This window comes from Enhydra lutris, unplaced genomic scaffold, assembly GCF_002288905.1.
Source record: "Enhydra lutris kenyoni isolate GAN:26980312 unplaced genomic scaffold, ASM228890v2 scaffoldscaffold9, whole genome shotgun sequence".
In the NCBI taxonomy this organism is placed as follows: Eukaryota; Metazoa; Chordata; class Mammalia; order Carnivora; family Mustelidae; genus Enhydra; species Enhydra lutris.
In genome coordinates this window covers 74,749,613-74,754,236 of record NW_019154093.1, presented here as the reverse complement: position 1 = coordinate 74,754,236, position 4,624 = coordinate 74,749,613, and the positions used below count along the sequence as shown (strand labels likewise).

General features: G+C 41.9%; 1 pseudogene; it reads left to right on the top strand.

Moving 5' to 3' along the window:
• Nucleotides 1-998: 998 nt before the first annotated feature.
• On the top strand, nucleotides 999-4,393 carry LOC111142944 (annotated as a pseudogene).
• The last annotated feature ends 231 nt before the right edge of the window (nucleotides 4,394-4,624 follow it).

The window sequence follows — 4,624 nt, the reverse complement described above, 5'->3', positions numbered from 1 at the left end:
ATCAAGAGTCAGATGCTTAACAGACTAAGCCACTCACTCACTCCCCTTTGGTTCATTTTTAAGGCTAAAATGATTGGAAGACTGATTGGAAGTCTTCTGTGATTGGACGAGCTTGATGACTACTGGAGTTCAAGCTATGGACTGGATGTTTTTCCTTGGGGAGATATGTGTGTGTGTGTGTGTGTGTGTGTGTGTGTGTGTGTGTGTGTCCCTAACCCCTCTGGCAGGGGCCATTGAGATTCTCCAGAGAAAGTCAATCCACTCTCCTCTCATGAGGGTGTGGCAGCTGGTATTCTGGGATAGGGGAAGGTGACTGAGGGCCTCAGTATTCAATGTGCAACCTTTCATGTATTTCCTATCTTTTCAGTTGGCCACTTGCCCCAAGCCCACTGCCAAGCTTGATGTCTCTGAACTCAGAGGCCTTCTGGTTCAATTGCTCTCAAGAATAAATCTCTTCTCTCCCACCAGGGTGAGAGAGGGGTAGTCATCTGGCTGGGCAGAGTTGGATCCTAGAGCTCTAACTGATCCTTTTACAGACGTTCAACATATTCCCCTATTCAATTATAACACACATCTACCTTCCTTGTACCTGGTACCTCTGGGATTTTCATCTCTCCTGGGTTCTTCAGAGTCAATAGGGTGGCTTCTGACTAATATAGCCATCCACAGACACTTAAGCCTATTTGTTTTAAGCTTTCTCTGCTCTGTTAAATCAATTCCCAACATCCCACATAGTTTTTGTCTTATTTATATATTGTGGCTTGGGATTATGCATGTTTTCCTAGTTATACCAGTGATGGAATGCTTATTTTATTCTAGTCCTTCTTAGTGCTCCGGTGACTTTTTTTTTAAATAAAATAAACAGAAATGTCAATTTGAAACCAGAAGATCCTGCCCTTTCCTGTTGCAGGTTATGTGGCGTCAGCTCCTGGGTCTCTTGACACCCGAAAATTGAGAGCTCCTTCACGGTCCAACAGCTGAACCTGGGGGCCATCCCCATGCCACAAAATGAATATATTCAGTTACACCATAAATGTTAGGGATATTATTTGGATTACCATGAGAAAAAGGTAAAGAAAGAAGGTCAGAGAAGCTCATGAATATTCAAGAAAGGCAAAAAAGATGATCAAAAAGCTAAGCTCTCCCATCAACATCACCATGCTGAGAAAACACAAATGAAAAAGATTATCAAGATACATGAAGAGAGAAACCCCAAACAAAAGAATGATGAAAAGATTCCACAAGGAGCAGTACCTGCGTATCTGCTGGGGAGAGAGGGACAGTCTGTGGTAAAGTGTTTTCCAATATGATCAACAAACATGAAAAGAGATAGTGGGAAATGGGAAGTACGTCTACCAAGAGCTCATGCCCAGGGAGAAACACAGGTGTTCCAAGTTATTTGAACAGGAAAGAGAAAGAAGAAAGCGTGGAAGAGGATGGTTACTAATTGAGCTTTATTGGAATTGAAATTAAATTAAAACCACCTAATTAAATTAAAATTTAATTAAATTAAAACTTAATTAAAAATTTAAATTAAAAAATTTTAAAAACCACCTAATTACAATTTAAAAACCACCTAATTACAAATGATTCATTAGGCCAATGGACTTACGCTTCTAAAAGGCCCACAACAACTCCTGAACTGCAAAGCCATCATTTCCCCGCCAATATTTCATGTCAGGGAGAATCCCTCATTCCCACTATGTGCAGCTTTGGTGTTACTACTAAAGGTCCAGCCATCGAGGTGAATGTGAGTGAGTTGGGTGTCATGACAGGAGGCAAGTTTACTTGGGGAAAGCATGCCAGGTCACCAGCCATCCTGAAATTGATGGATGCCTAAATGCAGTCTTTTTTTTTTTTTTAAAGATTTTATTTGTTTATTTGACAGAGAGAGATCACAAGTAGACAGAGAGAGAGAGAGAGAGAGGGAAGCAGGCTCCCTGCTGAGCAGAGAGCCCGATGCGGGACTCAATCCCAGGACCCTGAGATCATGACCTGAGCCGAAGGCAGCGGCTTAACCCACTGAGCCACCCAGGTGCCCCCTAAATGCAGTCTTACTTGTGTGAAACTGCTGTCAAAGCAGTAACTTCTTACGATTGTTGAAGACTGTACACCAATCAGGGACACTGCCATGACTGTCATGCTTCTGAATACTACCAAGTAGTTTTATGTGCGTGTCAGCCATCATAGAGAGAGCTATTTATTCTACTGTTCAAAAAAAAAAAAAAACAATAAGAACAACAACAACAAAAAAAAAAACATTAAAATAGACAAATTTTACAAAAACCGAAAAACCAGGAGATCCTCATCCGTCCTTGCCCCTTCTGCTTCCACTGCTTTATTCACATCCTCATTGATTCTCACCTGTGCCTTTTAAATATCCTCTAGTTGCTATCCTGGTCTCCAGTCTCCTTCCCCTCTAATTCATCCTTCACAGATACTCTGATCTGATCGCATCCCTCCCCAACTCAAAAACGTTCTATGGCTAGTCACAACAAACAGAACTGTGTCCTTCCCAGTTTGGTTTCAACCATCCTTTCCAGTCTTTCATCTACCCCTAGACTCATAAGCTCTGTGTTCCAACAAGCATTTTTTTTAAAGTTTACCATATGCCAGGTCCGTACTAGGCATTTGTGGATACAAAGATGAAAATACAGTTCATGCTTTCAGAGACCTCAGAGTCACAAAGAGGTGAAGGCGTTTCCCATCCCTATATCTGTATCTATATTTCCCATCTATATTTCCCTTCCCTATATCTGTTTAAAATTCTGGCCATTCAAAGTCAACGTTAAGCAACATGCTTCCTTTATCTTCATTTTGGAATTAATCTCTTCCACCCCCAGGCCCCCCTGAAGCATTTTCCCTATACTGTTATTAGAACACTGAACCCAGATTGCCTTAAATATGCCTGTAGATATGTCTAACCCCCCTCACCTGATGTAGGACTCCTTCACAGTAGGGACAACAGAGATCTCCGTTACATCAGCAAAGTGTTTTGAATAAAGTAGGAACTCAATAAAAATGCATTGAAAACATCAAGTTTTCCTGGCACTGAATTCAAGGAAAAAAATGTTCAGTTGGCGTTTGTATAAGGGACACTGAACCGCTTTATTTATTCTTTTGATATTCCGACATTTATTAACCTGCTGTGGACCAGGCCCTGTGCCATACACTGTGGGAACAGAGATGAAAAAGGCATAGTTGTGTCCTGAAGTGGTTCACAGTCCAGTGAGGAAAAAACAGTGCAAACAATGGCAGAAGCCTAAGACGGGGGCTATCACAGAGGTGGAGCAGGGCAGGAAGAACTGAGAGCCCTGCCTGGGAAGGGGGGCAGGCAGCAGAAAGGAGGTGATATCCAGCCAAGATGTGAAGGATGGAGAGCTGTTCCCTGGAAAGAAAAGGAATAAAGAGGAAATCCTAACAGATGTTATTTTCACTTTGGGCTATAGTGAAGGGTTGGAGGGGGCTCTGTTCAAACAGATTCATCCTTTGAATATTCGAATGCTTGAGAAGGACCTACTGTGGGCTAGCTCTCATGCTAGGCAGATATTTTTAATGTAAATTATCTAAAAAGTGGGTTAAAAAAGGAGCAGCACATTTTAGTTCAGGATTTTATAAAGAACTACAATAATGTCGTCCAGAGAAGTGTTCTGATGTTTTCTTAATTCAAAGAAAAAGCTTAGAAGAGTGCATGGACATAATGTATCCATTGCACAGTTTCCCTCAAATATCTGCTGTCCCCCGCAAGCGTTTGGCAGGAGCTGCATTGCCATCAATTCCTGGTTGAATTCTCTGATGAGGGTCGGAAATGCCATTATTCTGAGTTGTTAATTAAAGAGGGATTCACATGCTGTATGAACCAGATGTGCAGGAGGCGGGGCCGACAGCTTGTGCTGAATTAGGAGCCTGATTTGTATTCTTTCTCAGAGGCAGCGGCAGAAAACTTCTCACAGGGGCTGAGGGAGGAAGTGTGTGTGTCTAATACTGACTTTGTACCCAACATCATGCAAGACACGTTATCTTCTTAAATTTTCCCTCTAATCCTTTTGAGATAGATGGGTTATGGGGATGTCTAGCGACACAGGAAGTATTTGTTTTCTTTTATCTGGTATTACTGTGATTATTTATTTTACAATTTTAGCAGGGGACCTGTCAGCCAGTTCTGGGTATAAGTAGACACAGTCACGTTGGGACATACCTTTCCATCTATGGAATGGTTACTTAAGTCCTCTCTCTTGCTTGTATAAATGTGAGGACAAGTAGGCACTCCATGCCACAGGGAAGGTTATGTAACAGCCTCAGTTTTGGGACTGACTCTGTTTTTCCCCTCCTAATCTCTCTGAATCTGTGGCGCTTGTAGGTAGAAAGGGTCTGTGACCATCCAGGAAGCTAAGGGGTAGAGACCCTTCTTTTTGAGGTTCAACATTATTAGAACCTCTTTGAATGACTGCTCCGCTAGCTTAAATGTTAGCTTCACAACAGCAGGGTTCACCTCTGTGTCCACAGGACCTAGGTGGTGGCTAGCTCTAGTAGGTGCTCAATAAATACTGTTATCTCTCAATTCTTTATCCCATACCCTTGCTCCTAAGTTTTCCAGACTAATTTTTTTCAAAGATTTTATTTA